This window comes from Haliaeetus leucocephalus, unplaced genomic scaffold (assembly GCF_000737465.1).
Source record: "Haliaeetus leucocephalus isolate CR32 unplaced genomic scaffold, Haliaeetus_leucocephalus-4.0 Scaffold229, whole genome shotgun sequence".
Classification (NCBI taxonomy): Eukaryota; Metazoa; Chordata; class Aves; order Accipitriformes; family Accipitridae; genus Haliaeetus; species Haliaeetus leucocephalus.
In genome coordinates, this window is record NW_010972665.1 from 8,171,052 (window position 1) to 8,196,307 (window position 25,256).

Consider the following 25,256-nt stretch of genomic DNA (forward strand, 5'->3'; position numbering starts at 1 on the left):
GGAGTGATAGATCAGCTTTGGTGGGCACCTGGAGTCCACCAGGGTCAACCCACCATAGAGCCATAGCCAGAATGCCTCCATCGTTGCTGTGCCAAGGAAAGTGCTGCTCAGATTATTTCAGAGAAACCATGTTGTGTTTGCTTTCAGGGCTGGAAGCTTTGAGCTGTTTCCATTATGTTTTAATGTCAAGTTTCCCCAGTGGAACTAGCAAGTCACACTGCTCTTGTACCCTTACCCAGTTCTCCTGTGTTGCTGGGGTGCTGTCAGCCCCCCTGGGTACTTGTGTAGATTCCAGTGGGATCTGGCCAGGGCTATGAATATGCAGAGGAGGGGGATGGACTTCCCCAGTGCAGGGAGATCCTCCATAACCAAAGCAGGGAGCAGAAGATTTCTCCACCCATAACTTCATACTAAATTAATTTAAGACTTGAACAGTGCAGCTAAAAGACTGCTGCTGTATTCAATAGCTTATGAATTCTATCCTTTTTCTTTGGGGAGAAAAGTCTAATTCAGTCCCTAAATGTCTGCAAGCATCACCTTGCACAGGCATCAAACCCTGATCTCCCCTAAAATTCAAATGCGATTTGCTGACGTTCAAAGCTGCAGTGGGATGACTCGTTCTTCCACCAGACAAAACCACCACCATGTGTTTTGTAGTGTCAGTACAGTGATGTAAGTGAAGAGGATACATGAGAGAGCAGGAGGCAGGATCTATTGCTCATACTTCAAGATGTAAATCAGTCAAAGATAACTTCAGGTAAGAAAGAAACCTATTCTCTATGTACTTAATGTCTAGCTCTAAATTTATGAGGACTCTTAACTCCCTCTCATGCAGCAGTATTGACTAATGTGTTTTCCCTATATACAAGTGTGCATTCATAAGTTTGTTCTGCCCACAGTATACACAGTCACAATCTTGATTACAGATGAGGACTCCCCTCTCCCAAGGCTTTTTTCCCCAAGTACAGATTCACTTTAAAAGTTTGCAGAGGATGCTGTGGTTGTTCAAACAGCTCTATCAAGTGGTACCCTGGTTGGCCACAGAGCAGCATTCTTCACAATCCAAAATTTCAAGAGATTGTTTCATAAGAAAAACAAGTTCATAGTGTGGAGTTTTCTGTCTCCTCATAGGCCATTAACATGGTAAATATGATGGGAAGGTCTGTTTCTAGTTAGAGCTGAGTTCAGGTCACTTCATTTCTTGGGTAGTGCAACCACATGCTTATAAACAGATGTCTCCTGCTTATTTTTTAGGCTTTGAAAGAACAGTATTCTGGAGGCTGTGTAAGCTAAAGTTTGCATGCCTTGCAAAAGGAACTGCTGTTTTAAGAGGGTGAGAGACATTAGAAGCCTCTAATTACAGCAGTGTAAATTGTCGGTGCTTGTATCATAGGCTATATTAAAATGTAGTTTGTGTTGGTTCGCTTTCAAGTCAAGATAACAACCTCACAGGAAACTAGGCTTTTACATCAATTAATTTAAAACTGATACGGCTCCAGTGCAGCCCGCCTTCCCTCCAGCGCAGCCTAGATAAGGAGGCACTCACCCCTCATGCTTTCAGGCACTCAGTGAATCCTGCCCTGGAAAGCCAAGCAAAGGCCAAGTATCAGTCATTGTTAATTCCCTGCTGCTGCTCCTGCAGGTAGCTTGTAAAGAGGATACGAAGGCTATTTAATTTCAGTGTCCTATAACAGCTTTATAATAAGCTATGTGTTTCTGTAATAATTTACTGTTTTAATTCTATTACATTGTTCAGGCTAAAAAGATAAGAAATAAAAATCTTATAGGCATATTTCCCTTTAGTACTTGGCAATTTTAAGGCTGAGAGAACAGGATAGGAGGGGCACAAAAAGATAAAATAATTGAACTAGATCTCACTGGCTTGAACCATGACTGTGGAGGCGGGTGAACCTGTGCAACCATTAAACATTTTGACACCACACATGGCGCTAAAAATAACTTCCCACCACGTGTGAAATTCCTGCAGTACAAAGTGAAACAGTGGCATGAATAATGGGTAGCAGGCTCTGGAAAGGGTCTTTATGATTTTGCAGCTGTAGCTTGGTGAGCTGCAGCCTTGCTCCTTCAGGTTCCTCAGCCTGCGATGGGAGCAGGATGGCACTAAGATAGGGATTAACAGACCGGGTTTTTTTTCATGCAGGTCTTCTGCCCTCTCACTCCTCCAGTTTGGCAGTGGGTAGGGCTAACAAGCAGGCAGCCTGAGGTGATGCGGTCACCACTGAAAGGCTCGAGCCCTTCTGGGATGCAGCAGAACTTCCAAAAGCTGCTGTAACTGCCGTGCTGTGCATCAACAAGCCATAAACTGCGACTTTGCAATGGGATGTTTATTCAGTGTTGTGCAACTGCAAGAAGAAAGTTAACAATGGAAAAAATTGCTACTTAGTTCATTAATACTGTAGCTGGCTTTAAAAAAAAATAAAATTAAAAAGTAGTTGGCACAGACTGCAGGATTTACTAATCAGTATGTCAGTTCATTCCCAAATGCCTCATACATCTCGAGTTATTTTTGTCCAGCTGTCTCCTGCATGTCCAGCTTGAACAGTCAGGAATAAAAAACAAAATTCAGTGCATTAGCAGTGTCCTGCTGGGACTTACTCAGGTAAAGATCTTCTAAAGACATGTAAATGGGGTGGAGGGGAACAGCTAATGTAGATATAGGAAGATATTCAGTGCCTTTTACTAAAGCTGAGAAAATACCTGCTGGTGGGCCACACACAGCATAGTTTCCTTTGTAAACTGATTTTGGAAAAATTCAAAGACTGTGTTAAAGATCCTTTACTGTAACTGTGCAGTAAGGGCTTCATAGTCTATATCCAGTTATGATATTCAAAAACTGCTTAACTCTACAGTTGATAGGACTTCTGCATATGAGAAGTTAAGCACACGGTCATGTGCTAGAATAGTTTCCCTGCACTGGAGAGCCCCCCAAGTGTATTTGAGCACAGAAATTGTTCCCTGTGTGTGAGCAGTTACATTGCAAAGTGGACAACCCCATCAGATGAGACTGGGTTTTGTTTTGTGGTTGGACTAGGAAGGACAAAGATGTGTGTTTATCAAGTCATAGAGGTGTTCAGTATCACAATAAGAAGCATAAAGAATGGGGAATTAAGAAAAGGTAATGAGACTAGGATATTTAAAACTTTCAACCAACCAGGCCTTGCCTCTGAGACTTTGCACTAATTAACTGTGATGCTTACGGGCGGGGGGAGCTAAAGGAGAAGACAGCTATCAGAGCTCAATCTTCTCTGGCAGTTTGGGTTCAACACCTTCTCATGCCCTCCTCTTGGCTTATGCTGCTGCTGTCTGTGCCAGCCAAGCTGGGGAAGGGGTGGGTGTAGGGTCCCTGTCCTCCTTGGCTCTGTCATGCTTGCCAGCACGTACCGTCCTTGCAAGTGTACTTGCTAGGGTGTCAAAGACTGATGAAATCCAATCAAGAATCCAGCAAAATCACTCAAAAGATACCTGCTGACAGCAGGAAGCTCTTGATTACACTGTTAATGAGCATACTGCTCAGGGTTTTTGTCCATTTTGCTTTTGTTTTGCTCTTTCCTTGTTTAATGCCCATTCACCATGGGCATTAGGAGCTGGAGCACAAATGTAGGCATTTGTAACAAACCTGAGGCTCTAAGGTATGTTTTTGCTAGAGAGGAAACAACAAATGCTTATGTTCTTTTGAAGTAGCTCATCTGAGCTTTGAGCAATGGGAGAGATTTCTCTTGGCAGGCACAAAAAGGAGTCTAGCTTTAAGTCACAGCAGAGAGATGGTCGTGCAGAGGAGACTGCTGGCCACCTGAGCCAGAGCTGCTGCTTGCCCACAGACCTGCTTGATGAGCAAGGTGAATGCTGCTGAGCTGCTGGCTCCTCTCACCAGGCTCCTTGCTGCCCTGTGTTATTCCCAAAGTCCTTTCCCATCCCTCCCGACCAGCACAGGTACCTGAGCTGCCTTCTCCTGTGTGATGGAAAACCAGTTTTGCAAGTTTCTGGAGCTTTTTTTCAAATTGGTTACCAGCTGTGACCTAAGTGGACATATTAAAAAAGAGTTTGCCGCCTCGAGAGCAGACTTCCATTACCGCAGGCTCATCTGGGACGAAGCTCATAGCAGCAGAAAGTCAAGGGTCAGTACGTTAAAGCAGAATGCAATAATACATTCAGTTGGTAGGCTATCTTGATTTCCATATAAATGCAGAGAATTACATTTGACTGTGCCCCTTTCAGGCATGTAAAACACTAATGGTAAAATAACTTTTGTTGCTTACTTTATGTTTTGATTTAGTTATTTAATAAATCGAATTCTCTCTGGCATTCTTGCCATTCTGTCCTGCTACACCAATATGTAGGCAGGGATAATTTTAATTGGAATTAATGACTACCAATGGCATTTACACAGGTCCTTGGCTTTAAGTGCTAGCGAGCTAAATCTTGGAAACCTGAATTCCTAAACCATCAGAGATGTTCAAAATGCCCTGTACTGCAAACTAATATTAATCTACAGTTCTGCCTGTTGTTCTGAGCTGCAAAGGATCCATAACTCCTCTTCCTTATATCCTTAGCCTGGCCAACAGTTGTACCTTGTATCACTAAACCTACTTCTAACAAAAGAGATTTTGTTGGTCATAACATGCCGTCAGAGCCTGCTTTTTTGTTTCAGCCATTTTCCAGCTCTGGAAATGGCACGGTTTGTCCTAAACTCCTGTGGTAGCTAGAGGTTCCCGGCAATCACAGGCACCATCCTGGCTTTACTTCTAGCAAGCTTTGTGACAAAAGTAATGATAAATTTCTGATTTCCCTTTAAATAATTCTTACATTTGGTCATGTATTATTAAGGAGTACGGAGTGACATCCTAGAAGGTGGTATATTTACCATGTTACTGTATTCTTATTTCTTATAAATGAGAGAGGAGCATAGATCACAGGCTACTATGCACAAACAAATGAACTACAATTCGGAAGGAAAAATCATAAATCGTAGCAACCTTTCTCCTTTGCCAGAGCACTGCTGGGATAGTGGTGGATGGGGGAATTTGGGCCTCTGCTGATCCCACCTGGAGCAGGTGTTGAGCTATGTGCGGCTGATAGAGCAAGGAGATTTCCCATCGCAGGGAGCTGCTGGGACTGCTCCGGACAGACCCTGGTGCTGCCCCAGCTCAGTGCAGCGGGTGCCAACGGGGCACGGCGCTGGGGTCTGTGTGCAGGTGTAGCCCTTTTGGACCGTGCGCCCTGTGAGGATGGCTGTGATGGCAGGCAGGTCAGGGCCAGCGGTAGCTGAGGCAGATGGAGGCTGCGTGGAAGTCGGAGACTTTTACTTTCTTGTATGTGGAGTCTGCTACGGTCTGTTTGTGCACTGTGGTGACAAGAAACATCAGTGAGTGCACAGCTAAAACTTGTACTTGGAAAACACCAGGTGATAACTTGCAGGAAACAGGCAGAAAGATATAACTGTCAGGATGAGCATTATCTGCTATGTAAAGCAGTACCTCTCCCCGGTGACCACATTGGCAGGACAGGACTGCCAAGGCAGTTCTCAGCCTTAACAAATGATTTCCTACTAACGGTTCTTATCTTGTACTAGTGGCTTTTATTATCCTGTAAGTGTTTCTCCTCTGTAACAGAAGCAAGCTGGCTTTCCATAGATAGTGCTGATGTGAGTAATGCATCTGCGGGTGGGACGTGCCCATGCTCTGAATGCCAAGCAATGGTTCCCTTTCTGGCGGAACGCAAGATGCCATTTTATTGGGATGCTGCCTTGTATGTTTGTCACTACGCAGAAGAGTAGACAAAAAGCAAGTTTTCTAGCTAGTGGGGAGTTCTCAAAAAAGAAGCAAACCTCACCCTGTCCCCTCCCCAGTTTCCAGAGCATGAAGGCTTCCAGGAAATGTTTGCTTTGGGAGTACCAACAAACACTTTCCAAAATGAAATATGCTCCCAAGGCTTCTGAGCCACAAAACTCAGCTTGTTGCCAGCTTTTCTGCTACTACTTCTCAAACTTTCTCTTCATTTCATTGGTTCTGGTTCAGCTTCTAGTATATAATCCAAACCAGTCACATCAACAGTATAATAAATCTTTTCTTATCGCTAAAATTCTTTTTCTACTGCCTTGTTCCCAGAAGAAACTGCTGCTGTCGTGACAACTAAATACATAGAATAGCCTTGGAGTTCAAATATGACTCATGGTATGTTAACTTACTGATAGAATAAACCTAAAAGTGAAGAAAGGAAAAGATAATAGTTTACTGGTTTAATACGCTTTTTTCAGATTGTTTGAAGTTAACTAATGCAAATGGCACATACTTATAAATATTTTTTATCAGAAAACTACCTGTATAAAGGGAATCTAAACTTTTTTAACAAAACCCAATTCTATTTTGTGAGAGGGTCTTGCTATGACCTTTTCTTTTTCCTTCTCCCCTAATATTTATTACTGAATTTTGTATAATTGGGAAATCTGTAAGAGTTTACCAACTTTGATAGTTTCTAATTCACACAGAAATTCAGCTTGTGTTAGGGGAAAATTTTTTTCTTTTGTGAGATTAAAAAAATACATTTCTTTTTGTACAAGAGAATATGAAGGCATTTCATTTTCTTGTAAAGGATACAAAGGGAGATAGAGAATGGCAAAAAAGGACACATTGAATTTCCAGTGGAAGGCCTGGTACTGTGGGCATCTCCCTTTATCGCTGCGTCACCATTGCAGACAATGAAACCCTGACTCTAAGCAATGGAGTTTTCTTTAGTTTCCAGACTATGGACTCTTTTATAAAATGCTGCTACACATATAAAAATATCATATAGTATGCCTCATCCTCTGCTCGTTACTTGCATATGATTTTTGTTGCTTCTGGCCACTTGTCTGCTTGATTTTTTAAAAATTTTTTTTCAATTTCTTTTTTTCTCCTGGGGATGTTTTCAATGCCTTTTCTTTTTGCTATCATTGGACAGAGCTTACATTTAATGCCTTCACTTTCATCATTTCCAACTCCAGAAGGCCCACTAGAAATGTATGTAAGAATCATCAGAAAGGTCACTGAGGACTATTCAGACAGAAGGATAAATCATACTAGGTCTCTTCCAGTTTTCAGCTGCTATCAAGCATCAGCATCATTCCTTTAGTCATCTTGTTAGGAAAGACAGGCAGACCCACAGTGTTTGGCTCTGTTCTGTTCCTCTAGCTCATCTTTCCTGATATTTTCTTGAATCATGACTTGAATTGCAAATAATAGGATTGCTTATATAAAAGAATACCTCTTCACATGAAGAGAAACCATGCATTTGGACTCCTTGAAAATGGCTCTGTGGCATTTCATATACTTTGTTCTCTGGTCAGAAGTTCAGGATGTTCTATTTCTAAATTTGATTTCCAGCTAAAATATAAATGCATCTCATTGACTGATCATCCTTGGAAGTTTATATGCTTTTAGAGTTAGATGTGAATGATTAATGCTTCTGCTATGCTTGGCTATGAATCATTATATGATGCCCTGATTTTTCTTTCTAAAACTCTGTGGCTGTAGCAAATAAGGTGTTTAAGGGAGAGAGGGGAGGAAAAAGGGTAGAATATGACCTTCCTATTAGTTGTACTTCAGATGAAATAATACTCCTGCAAGGACATGTTTCTGTTTGAGTTTCTACCTAGCTTGTGAACTGTGACAAAGTACAGACCTATTGCCTGCAGGCTTCTGTACGTAAATTCAAACATAGAAATCTTGAAAGTTGAAGCAACAGACCAAGCTGTCAAGATTTAAGTTTCAATACAATCATAACTAACTCTAGTATTATTTCCTCTCAAGTTCAGTTAGGTATTTTGGGGGTATTCAAATGAGGTATTCCCCTGGGAAACACATTTGTCCCCTTCTGGTAGCCAATATTGTTCAAAGAATCCCTAAATGTCTTGCAGCTCCCTCTGTTGTGGTGCAGAGAGGCCCCTGCTGTGGGAACCTGCTTCTTGCAGCCCTCTCACCTGATCTTCTTCAGCCGTTGTCAGGGGGATGAGCTCCCTGAGGTAGTGATCAAAAACTGCATAAAGTTGATAGCAAGTCCCACACTGGGTTCAGAGTTTTGTCTAGACCTTGAGAGCAGATATTGTCTATGCGGCATGTGAGTAACTACTTCAAGTTACTGATTTGAAAACAATGGGGCATGATTCATCTAAGTGCACGTATCTACGCTTAAGATGAAATACGTTTTCCCAAACAGCAACCCATGTTTCGCTGTGATTCACCTGCTCGGGTGCTATTTCACCATGCCAGCAGCAGAAAGCACTGCCTCTCCTTTGCCGGTTGACAGAGCATTTTTGCTCATCAAGCCCTTACCTTGGGTATCTGATGGGACGGATGCAGTCTGGGAGGGGCAAGGTACCATGGGGGAGATGCTTCACCTCTGCTGCCAATTTAAATTGGAGCAAACAGGAGACCAGAAATTCATTTGAGAAGGGATGAGAGATTAAAAGTGCTCTGCTGGGTCTGCTCTCAGGAGGGCAGATGCCATGCATTTGCCTGGCAGGTATTACCCTGAACAGAATGACCATCCTAGAAGGCTTGGAGTTGGTGGCCCTTGTGACACTCATGAATTCCGTTTGCCATATTTCTTCAGTGATGGGGCAAGAAAGATTTACCATTTGTCGCCTTCATCTGTTAGGGGAAAAAGCATTTTGCCTCCTGTGTTTTTGTCATAAATACTGAGCTAGAGCAGGAGAGCACATTTTAATTAAAAACAAATATAATTTTGTACAGTCTTTTCCAAGATGAATCCTTTCTTTGAGATGTTTGGAATGAAGCTTTCTTGTGGAAAAACATGAAAATGAACCTGTGAGCTGGTGGCTGCCCAACGAAGAGGATGTGGCAGCAGTATTCAGGGGCATGAAACCATTCTAATCTGCTTTGATAATGTCTAACTTTATGTCAGCTTCCATGCTCTTATTCAACTAGGAAAAGCATGTGCTTCACCTTATGGCAGGTGTCTGCTTCTCCTAGGGGAGACAAAGGACTTGAAAGAAGATAGGAAAATAATTTCAAATTCACTTGGTCTGCCTTATGCCTTCAGCCATTTTTTCTTTTTTTATTTTCTCCCTCCCCAAAGTGATCGTTTGCTGTAGTCAACCTCTTTTCTTTCAGGCACTCGTCATGTTTCTGTAGCTTGTATCACCTGGGAATGCAGTCTCATGCTACTTCGGGGAGTAATCCCACAGAGTAATTACTGAATCCTCAGCCCTTGCAATGATTGTTTTATAAATAATTCCCTGCTTTAAACGTTGCTCGCGCATATGCTTTCTGAAACAACTGTGCAGAGGAAGTGATTCTCTGAAACTGTCACTATTTCTGTCATATGGCACAGGAAGAAAAAGTCGCTGGGTTGTGAGAAGCAGCAGGTCGCAGGAGAGGCGGGCTGGCTCCGCGCACCATCACCCGGCACACCGCGGCCCGGCCGACTCTGTGTCGGTGCGGCCAATGAACTCTTCTGCTTTAAAGCAGGAATGGTGGTGTGACTCTCCGTTACAGAGCCGTGATGCTCTGCAAAACCTACATCTAAAGGCTTGCTGTAGTTGGAAGGATGAAACTGGGTTTCCAAGAAAAGGGAAAGGAGTTAAAGGGGGAGGTGTGGCTCCATTAAAATCCTTGCCTTAGGCTTTTTCCTCCATGCTTCAGAAATTCAAATGGATATGGCAATCTGTGTGCTGTAAGGGGGACTACATAGGTAACCATATAAATGTGATGGAGTGAGAATTGAAAATAGTGAATGTGCAGTGGCTGTGTAAATGACAGACTACAGATTGGGTTTTGCTAAATATATTAGCATGATAGGTGAAGTAGGCTGACAGCACTGTTAAAACCAACACTGGAGCACTTATACATGGCAATCAATATCCCTTCTGGCTGCAGTTCCCAATGTCAGGTGAAGAAAATATCTATTAAGTTTATATGTCTGAAGCAGAGGAGGTATTTGTATTTCTTACGGTAACAAATGTGCTTTTCTCTTTGAAAGCATGTGTCAGATGAATTTTTTCTTCTTTGTAGGAAATGAAAAGCCTATTGTAATAACCCAAAAACCAGAAGTGGTGGTAGGGCACTGACAAGTGAATCAAACATCAACCACAGCTGATTAGCTAAGGCAGAAGGGTGTCTCAGGATGACTGCTTGCAGGCTACAAATGGACACGTATATGTGTATATGTGTGCAGCCTGAAATAGGAGCGAACTGTTTTGAATAAGCGAAACGTAATATTTATAACCCTACCTCAACGATTTATAACATCTGCCTCCTACTACAGAGGGCAGAACCACAATCAAGAATATTTCTGAAAGCTAGGAAATTTTGTTTGTAAATGAATATGTTATAGCAAATGCTTTTTAACTACTTTCAGGATCTATGTCATCTGCAAAAAAAAATAGTTTTAAATATAGAGATGGATTTTTTAGATATTTTTACTGCTTTAGCTAATAGTACCTGTGAGAATTCTATAGCAGATCTATAGGTGAAACAAGTGCACAGTTTGGTTTCTGGTTTTGGTTTGCATTTTAAAGGTAGGAAAAAAACCCCATTCTTTCTCTTGCACTTCTCAGGTGTATCTCTGACAACGCAGTTAATGTAATACAGGAACGGAATGATAGCGTACCATTGCCTTGCTGGAGACTTGAGGCAGGCCATCAATAGCCTATATCTGGGTGTTGTCATCGATAAGGTGTTTGATAGCTTGAGGGTTGTTCATCACTCAGCCACTTTTGAAGGCTGTCAACTTCATTTCATAGTATTTGCATGACTCAGTTTTGAGTGATGTGGCTCCCTGAATCTACTGTGGCATTGCTGATCTATGAATCATAGAATCATTTAGGTTGGAAAAGACCTTCAAGATCATCGAGTCCAACCATTAACCATGCCCACTAAACCAGGTCCTGAAGTACCCTGTCCACTCGCTTTTTGAACACCTCCAGGGATGGTGACTCAACCACTTTCCTGGGCAGCCTGTTCCAATGTTTGACAACCCTCTCAGTAAAAAATTTTTTCCTAATATCTAACCTAAATCTCCCTTGCCTCAACTTGAGGCCATTTCCTCTTGTCCTATTTCCAGCCATCTGACAGAAGAGACCAGCACCCACCTCACTACAACCCCCCTTCAGGTAGTTGTAGAGAGCGATAAGGTCTCCCCTCAGCCTCCTCTTCTCTAGACTAAACAGCCCCAGTTCCCTCAGCTGCTCCTCATAAGACTTGTGCTCCAGGCCCCTCACCAACTTGGTTGCCCTTCTCTGGACACGCTCCAGCAACTCAATGTCTTCCCTGTAGTGAGGGGCCCAAAACTGAACACAGGACTCGAGGTGCGGCCTCACCAGTGCCCAGTACAGGGGAACAACCACCTCCCGGCTCCAGCTGGCCACGCTATTTCTGATACAGGCCAGGATGCCATTGGCCTCCTTGGCCACCTGGGAACACTGCTGGCTCGTATTCAGCTGCTGTCAACCAGCACCCCCAGGTCTTTCTCTGCCGGGCAGCTTTCCAGCCACTCTTCCCCAAGCCTGTAGCGCTGCACGGGGTTGCTGTGACTGAAGTGCAGGACCCGGCACTTGGCCTTGTTGAACTTCATACAATTGGCCTCAGCCCATCGATCCAGCCTGTCCAGATCTCTCTGTAGAGCCTCCCTACCCTCAAGCAGATCGACCCTGCCTCCCAACTTGGTGTTGTCTGCAAACTTGCTGAGGGTGCACTCAGTCCCCTCATCCAAATCATTGATAAAGATATGAAGGGCTTCCTGATATTATTTCTTCCTGTTAGAAGTGAGATGGGAAAAGGGTTAATGGGTTTCCTTTAGATTTTGACAATTATCAGCAGTTTACATTTATCTTGTATCAAGCAGAAGTGGCTTAGTGTTCAAGTTTAATAGTGATGATGATCTAGCCACAAAGAACAGGATCTTTTCTGCAAACCAAAAGTTAACACATTTTTTTTTTAGCCTCTTTTGTGTTTACTTTACTTGTACCTAAAAACACTTTAAAAAGCAATCTAAAAGGCTAGAAATCTGAAAGGCCAGATTAATTATGGAAAGCTTAAATCTGCTGATATTGTTTGTGGCTGTGAAGGAATAGCATGCCCCTGCTTGCAGACCGAGCTTTGTTTTACCAGCCAGAGAGAGCATTGCCCATCAGCCCCTTGCATCGGGCACACAGCCCTGGCTCCGGAGAGCTCTGCAGGAAAAAGTCCAGAGTCAAGGCTCTTGCCTGAAGCTGCATTGATCCAACTCCACCAAGCATATGAGAGAAATGATGGCAAAATCCTTCCCCAGACAAAACAATGCCATTTACAATAAGATGTGATCGTCAGAAATCAATCAATTTTTTACTTTTCAGTAAATTCAGGCTGCTCCAAATTAAATTGGAAAAACTGACTGGCATGGAAGTAATTCTTCTAAGTAAATTTCTGCCTAGATCTCTGCAATAATATCAATGCAGATTTCATGAGTATGTTTCATTAAAAGGATTTTCATTAGGAATGAGTTTCAAAATTTGCTAATATGTCAGACTCTGAGGACACCCATAATAATATCCATAGCTTTCTAGATCTATCCTTTTTTTCCTCCTGTCTCTCTCTGCCTGTATTAATAAGCATTTCTAAACTGCCTGTTAGTGTAATAGTCTGGCACACTTTAAAATTTACCAAAACAATTTTACTTTCTTTATATTTGTTTAGTCCCTTAATCTTCTCTTTTTTTACTTTTAAGCATATTATCCTTCTGATTTTTTAATAAAGTGAAGATGAAAGCCTAATCACAGACAGTATCTAGATATTGGACCTGGTCCATGCTATCTCTTATGTCTTTGAACACATCTTCAGACAAAAGCATGTGCCACAAGAAGTGAAAATGTCCAGACCTGCACACTGAAAGGACTTCCAAATTTCTGAAAAGACAACTTTCCAGCAAGGGATCAGGGACCTTTAATGTGGTTGGAGGATAGATCTATCGAAGAGAAGGATCCCACTATTTAAGGATCCATCTATTTAAGAGAAGGATCCCACTCGTGGTGAGTGGCTGCCAGAGACATCACTGTTCAGTGTCCAAGAAATCATAACCTTGTGCTGCTTTGAGTCTCTTCCAGAGCTCTGCTAAGCTTTGTGTGCTGGTGGGTTGTAGATACTCTTTTGACCATAAAAAGAAGGGTCTCTGAGACAGCAAGAGACAGGAAAATGTGGAAATTGTGGATGTTTGAACATTATTCTCCTGCTGAGTTATTCTCTCTGAAATTCATGGAGAACCTGACCTAGGGTTAATGAGTGTATTTTTTTACTTTAAGTTACTGCTTATTTTAGTCTTTGGCTCAAAACTGTGCACTACTGAACTAGAAAACTTTCCAAGAAAAAGCTTGAGTTTTGATAAAATATTCCTTATTCTCTTTACTGTCTAATGCAATAACTCTGTATTTTGTTTTCATGAAGTTCATGAACGTATTTGCCTGAGATGATCTTGATTAAGCTGTTGCCACTGAAAATACCAGTCTGAGTTTAGTGATCTTTCCAAAAAAGGATAATAACATACCCTTACATTTTGTCACTGTATATCACATTGCATATAATTAATTGAACAGTGCTCACAAGAGAGGTGGTTGATACTTTATTATCTAAAATGGTGGGGTATTTTAAGAAAATATTAGTTTTTTCCTAAAAAGAAAAGTTGTCTTGTTAGAAAATTTTTCAGCTTCAGTAATTTGGCTGAAAAGTTGCACTCAACAATTAAAAATTTTCCGTGATAAAGTCCCACTTTCTTTTTAGCTGGCTCAATCTTTGGATGAATAAATCAAAAAGGATGCCAGTGTGGGGAACTGGTTGCACAGGATTTCCTAAAGAACATATACACTGGGTATCATTAAAATGTACATCCTTTCTTTATTGAAATGTGTGTTTCACAATGGGTGACATTACAAATATTACAGATAGATAGAATTTTTTTACTTCTGTTGGGTCTAAAACATCTCTGTATCTTTCTTAGGAGATAAGCCTTTTACAAATATATTATTTCTGAGAAACACGTACAGAAAAAGCAGTTACAGAAGAAAAATGTATAATGTTACAATGGTCATCTTCAAATGAGACAAGTTTTGGAATAAAGTATAATTACTTTTTTAATTGAGAGATTCACACTTTTCAGTACATCGCATATCAAAAGGACTGCAAAACAAAAGAATATCAAGGTAAAGCAAACTGAAATTCAATCTGGGATTGTGTGGTTGGTTGTTGCCATAACCATCTCATGAACTGTTTTATTTTTTTGGTGCCAAGTGTCCTTTGGGGCAGGTAAGCTAAGAGAATTTGTTGCAGGAGGAAATGTTGGGTTCCAGAAGCAGAGGCAAAGCAGAGAAAGATGGAGAAAGATATTGAGTAATCTAACCTTTCCTCCTCCAGGAGAGGAAGATACATACACATAATTTTGCAGCTTTACTTGGTCCTGTTTCCAACGTCTGAAATAATGGGGCTTCAAGTTGTTGTCTTTCAAAGATTTTTTTTTTCCCATTCAAATCTATCCATCAACATTGTTATGCTGTAGAAATAACTTGAATTATTTTAAAAAAATTTGCCCTTTCTTTTTTAGAAACAATTATCCACAGGATTTTTGCAGATAATGTACATCAGCTAGCTTAAGTTTATCCTTTCAGAACAAGAAGAGTTTGCAACTTAACGAGTGTCACATTTCAAATCCTTGAAAAACACTTATACAAGGTCTTCTGAACCTCCAGAAAATAGGCATTTCTTGTCAGTCTGAAATACTCAACTTTTGAAATGTTCCCTACAAAAACTAAGTTTATTTCAGGTTTGTTAGCAATGCTAGGATACACTGATTACCTAAAAAAAAAAAATACATACATGCTCCAAACTTTCATTTAATTATATGTTTTACCTGTTCTGCGAGATGCTGGATGTTTCTGTGATCATCTTCGAAGTGACAGTAAACAAGGTTTCCATTCTGAAAATTTATCTACCTACCTCAAAACATTTGAATAACTTGCTGAAGTTTTATGGGTTCAAATTAGGCAAGAATTTAACACTCTACTGGACTGAAGCTTTCAGTATTTCTATGGGTAGTTTCAGTGCCTTCACATAATTATTCAATAACAATAATCTTAATGACATAAGTATATTGAAGATTGGAAACTTACAAGTATGGTAAGTTTCCCAAAGCATCGCTATCTTATTAAGAAAGGACCAGGTTAATAAGTTGACTTTCATCCTCAGTGTGGAAATGCCCTGGTGTAATCAACCTATTTCAGGCTGGATGGGCTGGTTGATTGGGTTTTTTCCTTCCTTTATTTTGAACTAATGTTGATACACTAATAATTTGGTGATAAAAAGAGTAATAAAGGCAAACTGAGGCAATAAAAGCTAGGTGAAAATATTGTGAAATGATTGCATGCAATCCAAGTAGTTTGCTTCTGAATGGGGGACCCAGCATTAGGCTTTCTGGTCTTCTGAATAAAGTCTTTCTAAGAGCCCTTTAAAACTAAGTGCAGAGCAGGCTTCAGCATTGGCAAATGTTAATTCAGGAGTTTACAAGTGATCTAACAGGGAGGACATTGCTCCAGTGCCTAACATCTTCGGTTCAAGATCTAAGGGCCAAGGCAGCACTGCAAGTTTTTATCTCCTGCTTAATAGGTATGGGCAAGGGAAGGTGGAGAGGGGATTGTTTGGGTGCAACTACTAGTTATAGAAGGTTTATTTTCTTTTATGGAAAACAATGTATAATGTTTGTAAAGTAAAATAATTTTTATAATTGTAGGATTAGAATTACTTTTGCAGATGCAAGTTTTCCCTTTGTGGTGAAAAAATGAGTATGCAATAGAACCAATGGGTTCTTAGTTCAGTTTTTGTGGCCTGGATGATCCAGGCATTCAAATATCACCTCTAGGGAGTGCTCAAATACCTTCAGCCCTCCTAGAGGGGCTTGCTGCTCTTCTTTTGAGATGACATCCCTATCTGCAGGTTTTTACAATCAAGCACTTCCAAGCTCACTGAAAGCACAGGTTATTCTAATCAACATTTAATGTGTGCTCTCTGTCCCATATTACCTAAAAATAAGACTGTATTGTATCAAAATAGAATTTAAGCTTGAATTCCAGGATTTGAAAAAATGCAGAGGAGTAAAAAGGATAAATTTATGTATGTGAGGAGATAATTTTTAGAGACTATTCCTGTCACTTGGAGAAAGAAAACCATTTACAGTATTTTCTTTAATTGGCTTGATGAGAAAAAAATGCGTAATATAAGCACATGAATCTTACATGTCTGAAAACAGACAAGAAGTATCTCCTTAAATTAAAAAAAAAAAAAAAAGGAAGAGACATATTTAGTAACTAGAGCCTTGATGCAGCATATACTTTAATTCGCTTGTATTCATGTTCTGTTCTGCTCCGTTGCAAACAGTTCCAAAAAGTGTGGTTTGGTTACCAATTCAGAGCAAACCTCAATCTTTGGGAAATTGACTTAGAAAAAAGTTTAAACATATAATCAAAACCTTGGACACCTATTTCTAATGTTATGAGAGCTTTTGCTAGAGTGGGGTTTAGCTGCCAGATAAATTCAGTGATTTTTATAAACTTAAAATACCGTATAATATTTCCTCGACTGTATTGGATCTCTGTGTAGAAAGTCCTAACATGAGCCGAAACGTTTTTCTTTAACATCAACTGTTTTGCTGAACAATTCTTCTCGTTTATTATAGCTTATACTTAAAACACTTAAGGTATTTACCATTGTTTCATATTTTTTTCATTTTTAGTTAGAAATGCAAATGAATCAAGAACTGTCCTGATACTCCTTTGCCTCTGCTTCTGGTTTATCTTTCTCTAAGAGGAATTTGAAATAATTTCTTGATTTCTGAAATGTACTGCCTCTGAATTCTGCAGCATTTCTGTTTTCAGTCCTCACTTTCAATTAAATTTTGCTTTGACTTTGTCATTTTGTGGCTGAAGGAGTCAGTATTTAGGATCAAGGTACATATGTGAGACAAACCCCAAATTTCTCCCTCCTGTTTTTGTGGAAGCTGGGAAGGGCTCAGCAGAATGCAGCAGTGGCTGCTGCCTCATTCTAACCATAAACCATAAAACTTGGGTTCATTTGTTCTTAGCGAAGACTGTCATGCTATCAGGATTCAGGATAATTGAATTGCTGCCCATTTCTTTCCTGTAATCCTCTCTCTTACCCTTCTTTACTTGTCAACAGGACTTAGTGTGGGAATTTGCCATGGCTGCATTCTGGATGTTTCAGCTGGGTTTTTTTGTTGGTTTGTGTCATAATGAATTTAAAACAGTTAATTCTTCTACCGTAAGCACTACACCAATTAATTTTTTGTAGGTTGCATAGCTAAGACACAATTACAATTCTTGATCTGTTCATGTCAAAATACTTTCTCATTTGATTTCAGTTCAGCTCTTTGTAACAACTGAAGATCACAGTAAATTAGGATTTTAAAAAATTATTTTCCTTGATAGACACAATCCATTAACTCTTGAGGCTGAGAAGAACTAAGATGAACAGCATATTTCAGAATTAAGCATGCTCCTATGCTGGTAGTGGAAGTTTGCTATCCAGAGGACAGAACAAAATCTGCTTTATTCGCCATACCCCAAAGAAAAACAGATACCTGGTATCAGATGTGGAGGCAAAACTTCCCTTACTTGAAGAATGTATGGACCAACACAGGCTGTTGCCTTTTCCCATGAAAACACACCGTTGGTGAAGCCCAGTCTCTGAGGTCAGGTACCACACGTGCCAGTCAGTCCTATGTGCTCACTGTGACAGAAACACCCAGGACACAACTTCAGCAGTCCCCTTGCCTCCTCCTCACTTCATTTCCCTACTAAATTGCTGTAAAGTCTTTCTGGCAGTCTCGGAAATGGAAAAAGACCATTAATTATGATGATTTGTAATGGCAGAGACCTGTAAAGAAATGCTTAGTGAAGTCTCACATCATCTGAATTTGTCACCTGGCAGTCACAGGGTACCTGCTTTCTTCCTCTTCGTACATTGCTGTGCCAAATCTGCAGAGAAGGAAAAAAAGACTTTGTGTTACTTGCAAATTCAGTTTGCTCTCTGTGGGCAATGCAGTGATGATGGGTTTTGACCTTCACGTGACTGGGATCTAAATGTTTATCATCAGGACATGTGACATGATTAAATTTTAAAATGTTTCTGAAGAACACTAGGTCGCTGATTTTTTTCGAGTGCTGATCTCCAACGTTGCAGAGGATGAGAGGCTAAACATTGGGCTCAAGTGTTTAACAACTGGACATAAGTGTGAAGTATTTAGGGGTTGAGAGAACAAGATCGTGTGTTTTATGGACATAACCATTGATGCAAGTTAACTGGAAGGTAGTATAGGAAGAATCAGGGCAGCACAGTGGGAACTCAGACATTCATCAAAGCCTGATGTGCAACATGGTAGCGTAGATTTTTCTTTTCATTTAAAAAATTACAAGAAAAATAATTTTGTCATAATTCTACTGACTTTAACACTTGGTATCAGGTACCTGCTCAGTCAGCTCCTTTGCAAGCACTGTAGTGAAGTGGTGTGGATTTGCAGGGAAGCTTGAGGAAGATATCCCAAACCTAAAGGAAAGTGGAGATCACAGCATAAGTATCTTGAAAATTCATGGTGATGTCTGCTAATGGAGCAGAAAGAGGTTAATTTGCTGAGCCACTGAAAAAGAAATTGCCCCCAAATAGTTGCCTTTTACACAGAGCCAGTGCTCAGGTTTCAAAGCTGCATTTATTTGGAATTTATTTCTTCATTAATTATAGTTTATTAAGTCTAAGTAAATTGGCAAAGGACAACAGGTTAAGGCCATCTTTTCAATGGCATTGCCAGGCGTATACAGAAATTTGTGAAGAGGAATTAACATGCTACAAATTTCTCTGGCATCATTAATGGGATTACTTTTCAATTTAGGTGTTCACCCTTCGAAGAATTATTTTTACAATATTATAATTTTCCAAGGTTAAAGCCGATAGAAAAGTAACATAAAAATGAGAACTAAAGAGAAGTCTACAAGGAACAACTGAGAAATATTACTTCTGCTTAGCATTGGTTATTTAAAAATGAGCCCTGTTTTACTTCTCATAGTGTAATGCTTTTCTTTGGATCTGACTTAGCAACAATAACGAATTTCAGCGCTACAATAAGGCATTTAGGTTGAAACCGAATATTTACCTACACTTTAATTACACAGAACCATTATAATTAAATGCATTTCAAAGACTATGGAAACAATGAAACAAATTCCTCCATATAGTAACATTAAACAAATAGGCAATATTATTCTCTTTTCTCAGGACCAGATAACAATGAACTAATTATACTTTACTGCTTTCCAAGAGGGCTTCTCATTGTATAGAGAGGCTTAACATCTGGATCAATGCTTGCATGGTTTTTAATGAAGTCCTTTAGCTCCTAGAAATTATTGAAAAAGCATCTCCTGTGGAAAACAAAGATTAGTTTAGCTGGATGCCATGCTGAGCAACGGATGTTTTTCTTGGCTGGCTCACCACAAAACTGCTTCCATTCTCTGTATCAAGTAAGGATCTCCAGGCTTCAGTCCAGTAAACAAAGATTATTTTCTTATTCAGTACATGCTGTAACTTCTTGGTTTTCTTTAAAGGTGAGTAAATTGGGCCACATTCTGGCTCTTACCATTGCTTCTTTGCATTGCACTGTTCCCATAAAGGAGGCTCGAAGGGACTTCTGGAGAAATCTATACATATGAGATAGCCCTAACTAAGAATCCTACATCTCTTTCCTGTAAATCCCCATGCATTAAGATTTGCCAGGATGAGCATTAAGCTGTGTGAGAGGGCTGTTGGCCAAGCACTGAAAGTATGTGCCGAAGTGCAAAGAACAGCAGTAAGAGAGTGCCCTAAGGTACCAGCCTTCACTGTTTTTCCAAATTACTGCCAGGTATGCACTGAGTCCAGAATTAAAAGGAAAAAAACAGCTTAAAAGTGTTTTTTCCCCTGTTCCCCCTACACTGCATTCCTGATCGAGGGCAATCTTAGCAAAGAGCATCGGTGCTCATTCCCCAGGGGAGCGGCTGGGCTCGGGTCTCCTGGCACACAGCCCCCAGCAGTGCTGTGGGCTCTGCAGCAGCGTTTGCTGTAAGCAACAGCTGTCCAGCGATTTTGATGCTTGTTCGTTCCTATTCAAAAAAAGGTACTGTACGGGACTCCAAATAACCCTGCCAGGTCTAGCGCACATACGCCTGGCAGAGCAGTATTTTGTTCCTTGGTGTAAAGGCACGTGGGTGGCCTGACGAGACTGTGAGCTGACCCTTGCCTTGGACCCCAGATTTTATTCCTAAATCACCTTAGCAGTTGTCTCAAACTCTTTGGCAAGTCATTCCAGTTCTCTGTGCTTTCATCTAACCTGTGGCTTACCACAGGGGCCTCTATCCATACAAGGGCTTTCTATAATATTGCTAGTGCTGGCTTCAGCAGTGGTCAGGCTCAATAAATCTCAGTTGGTGACTAACTTGGATTTTTAGTTGCAGGGATAAATGATACAAGAAAAGCAATAATGGCAAAGTATTGTTCTAGTAAAGTGAATCAATGCATGCTTAAAAATGTCCCATCCTGGGACCTGTGTTTAATGGGGTGACCAGAGTATGCTGCAAGAGCTAAACAATGAAAACTTTAATTTTCCTCTGTATGTGAGGAAGAGTTCTACACCCAAACTTTGGGGGGGATTGTGTTTTTTAATACTCTTTTCTTTAAATTAAAACATGCAAGGAGAGATACAGTGAAAAGGGGACTTCGGCTAAAGGCTTCCTAGCCATTATACCCACACTGATGAACAGCATGGCTCTGTGCTTTCCAAAGGAGGAACTGGAGAAGTGAAATTACATCTGACAGTTTCATTTTTACATTACCATAATTTTTGGCTAAAGGCAAAATTGATTAAAAAGAGAAAAAGACTTGGGATGTAAGGAGTTGTAGCTGTGTTTCTACGCTGGAGTCCCGGCATTAATCTAGACTTGGTGGCACTGGTTAGAGGAAAAGACAATTCTATACCCATTTCAATCTGTGTTTTTAAATAAAAGCACTGATGTAATAGAATTTTTTTTCTGATGCATGGGGTTTATGAATTCATATGTTGAGACAAGTGCAGCTGGGAAGTGATGGAAGAAATATATTTAGTAAGAAGCACCTGAGAATGGTGTGCTTAAGAAGGTAAATTATTGGAATAAATACAGCCAGTCTGGAGAAAAATTATTGTGCTACTAAATATTAAAGTGTGATTATTACCCATAGAAACGTATACACTTTTTACAGATCAGTGTATATACAGAGACACAGACATGCATACAAGGACAAAAGCATCCACCTTGTACAAATGAGCAAATTTAGAAGTGTTGGGGAAAAAAATCCACAAGTGATAAACAACAGATTCTGCTTTTCCTTTTGTGTCAGTCCTGTTGGTCTGGCTTTGTTCAGTACTTTACATAAATAGTGCTGAGGTTATGACATGGCTCTGGTACGTGTTAATTAGCCAAATTGACAAAGGATATTGACCAGTTAAGACACCAGTTAGGACTTGCAGTGCAAATACAGTTTGCATTACTTATAGTGTAATATTAAAAGGGAGGGCATTCTGTCTTTTTCATGTTTGGGGTGTAAATGAACTCAATGCAAATCTCTCTACATAAGGAATTCTAATAACAAGTTAAAAGATTTTGTAAGGAAATAAATTATTAACATTTTGAAAAAGGATGAAGCTGCACAAAAACAGGATGAAGGATCCGTCAGAACTAATAATTCAAATGTTTTCACATCTCTCAACCTGTAATGCCAGTCAATCTTTTAAATTACCTTTTCTTTTTTTTTTGAAGTTAAAGTCCTATAGCAAGTACCTAAATGAAACTTTTTAATATTTCATGGATTGCACATCTTCTAATCTGTTCTTTATTTCATTTTTATGAAAATTACCCTTCAAATTAGTTTTCTTCATCCTAGGAAGACCCATATCTTATGCATTATAATTTTTTAATTATCTTGATTTGTGTACCACTATGACTAGAGAAAATTCCAGCTTGAATTTGCAAAATAACTTGTGTGACATACATGGCATCTAAATGATGTTCCATATCCCTCACAGAAGAGCATTCTGGATGGTCTTTTGAAATGTTTTCACTGAGCAACTTGAAGGTGATTATTTCAGTTTTGTGTTGCTTTCCCCAAATTAGCTTAGTTCTGTAGGAATACTGGCTGCAAACAGTTCAGATATTAATTGCCATGGCTCCCCCTGCCCCCAGCCTTTCCTAACATCTTCCTTAAGGGGTGGTATTCTCCCCAGGGAAAAAAGTGGAAAGGTTTCCTTTCACAGGGAAACTGTGAGAAATGAGGCACATGGAATTGATGCATGGTGGGAAGTGGCAGAGACTAAAATACCTTTACTAAACATGTTTAATTAGTTGTTATTGCTGCAAGTTTTAGCCTTACAAAGTTTTGACATGCAGCAACGTGCTTGGGCTAGGAAGGCCAGCGCAAGGCACTCCAGACCTGCCGGTGTTTTCTTACCATTTGTGTGAACGCTGACTGTTTTTCAATTAGAGGGGTTGGGAAAGGAGATAAAGCTTCTCTGATGTTGTATGGTCACAACTGTTGTTAAAAGGGAACTGGGGGGGATAGCCACAACGGCTGAGAGATTCTGATAGAGTGAGAAACCAGGTAAACCTCCAAACTTCACGAAGGCACTTGTTTGGCAAGTAGTTCATGATAATCTAAATGATAACAGCTGAAAAAGCAAGCACAAATCAAATTAGTCAAGTGATAATACCAGGACTCTGATGCTGTACTTCCGTCTCCAGTGGCTTCAGTCTTTGATGTTTTTTAATCTCCAAGGTCAAGACAGCTGGTCTCAAGACTTCTTTGATGAGAAAAGCCAGGAGCAAGGTGGGGGTCTTCACTCTTCCCCAAGCTATCCTATCACTGGTGCTTATATACCCTTTTCTGTCATCCGATTCCTTCTAAGGGCTACAGACTGGAATAGCCAGCAGAATTAAATACCTTCATTCTTTTATGCAACTATGCCAAACAAGTACATACTACGAAACATCTCTTTCTACCTTGAACTGACCAGCTTTGTAGCATGCCTGGGGTGCAAGGCAAGCAGGGTGCCTTTCATAGTGTTGTCCCACAAGCAGGGTTTGATACCTGGTGTGCAATAAGCCAATCCTATACACAGAGCAGAGATGTTTGTTTATTTATTTCATGTTTGTGCAAAGATGGGTGCTAGGTGATAATTCCACAAAGCTGGCACACCACACCAAAGAACTACAAGGTATTTATCCTGTTAAGTGATTAGTAAAAATCTGCCTAATTTTATGCTTATTGGTTAGTAATCACCATCCCTTCTGTTATTGGTTAGTTATCTTTAAATTAGTCTCACTTGCTATGTAAATTGGCACACATGCTCCTTTGGGGGAGACAAGTCTTTTTGGTCTTGGATTGAGTGGGAGGTCGAGATCTCCCCCTGCCGCCTTTACCTTTCCCCCAGTTCATGTTTCCTTGGCAATCATTGAGCCTTGGGCACCTTCTGGGGCAGGATGTTTCCTTTTTATCAGTCTTTAGTTCCTCTTCAAGGGTATTAGCAAAGCATGCTTTGTTTATACAAAGCAACCAGGCCTACGCAATGAAGCCACTGATTAATGGTCATCCTAAATCAAGCAGTGCTGCTATGACCTAGGCATTAACCAATGCATGGCTTTACTTAGTCTACATTTTAGCTAGAATCAGGTTGCAAAATCATGTTGCACAACTATTCAGCAGCATTTCTGCATAAAATACTCTTAATGCTAAACTATATAAATTATCTGGACTACAATAGGGAGCTACAGTTGTCAACCAGCCACTCTCCTGCCTGGGACTCTCAAAGGAGCCTCCTGTTTCTAGTCTTGATTAAGTCTATCAAAAAGATTGTATGTGAAGAGTTTTCAAATTAAATTACCCAGAGGGATCAAATCTGAAGCAAGTGTAAACCTTTGTACAGACCTGAGGACATCTAAGCTAGGTGTAGGAGTCTGGCCCCCGAAGGATGAGAAGCAAAAGCATGAGTCAACACAGGGAGGTGAAGGTGGGCACCCAAGGAATGTAGGCTGAGACTTGCACTCCCTAACAGCACAAATTGTAGCTGCTTTCAGCAGCTTTTGTCATGTTTCCCACTGTATCTTTTGTCCAAATCTATTTTTCTTTGGGGGGAAGCTTTTTACACTTCCTCTAGCATATATGTGGTATGTGTTTTATTAGTCTTATCTCCAGCTGATTTAGATGATACTTTCCCCCAACTGCTGTCGCTTCTGCTGGTTCACTTCAATGCTTCATCTCCCACACAGTGGCTCTAAATTATTTTAATTTTTTGAGTGTGCCCCAGAAACCTTGCTAAATCAGAGTCTTTTGGATCAGGCATTCAGTTCCATCCAGAAGCTGGAAATATTTGACAACTTTCAGTGTTTTTTTTTTTTTCTTCTATCAGGAACTTAAAAATACAGAACCCTGTGAAAATGAATGAAAAACCCTGCTTATGTAAAGCTGGTAGAGCTTTGCTGCACATTCGGATTGCATTTGAAGCAAAGATTAACATGCAGATGAAGTTTTATTATTCTTCATCCCTCCTGCTCTTCCTTGTTTCCCTGTAATGGATTTTGATTTATTTGATGATGGGATCAGACTTCTCTCCTCTGTATCATCAGGAACCACCACACGTTTTCCACTAAGGAAGAGGAGGGGTTGGTAAGATTTGCATTATGTTTATTGGTGATTTTCCTTCCACTACAACTGAGATTTGAAAATCCCTGGTAAGGAGAACCTTTCTTTTTTTTCTAGATACATGTCTATAAACCAATGAGAATATATAAATATGTATATATGTACAGATAAGAATTATACAATACATTATGTTAGTAGCTGGAGGTAAAGCAAATTATTTTCTGTTTAAGAATATAAATGTGTTACGGAAACTTTCCCAGCTGAGACAGTTTCTACTGTGTGTTTTTGTCATTGTGTCATTCTTGTCAGAGAAAAACTGCCAAGAATTTTAATGTACCCTGAATTCATTAGTAGTTGGTAATGAATCTATGATTCTACAAAATGCCTGCAAAACAACCACAATCTCTGTACACATTTGTCTATTTTAATAGTCTTCCTATAGCTATCCTAGGTCAAATACGTATTCATCACGCATCTGTCTTTACTTGCTGGCAAACTAAACAAATAATATACTTG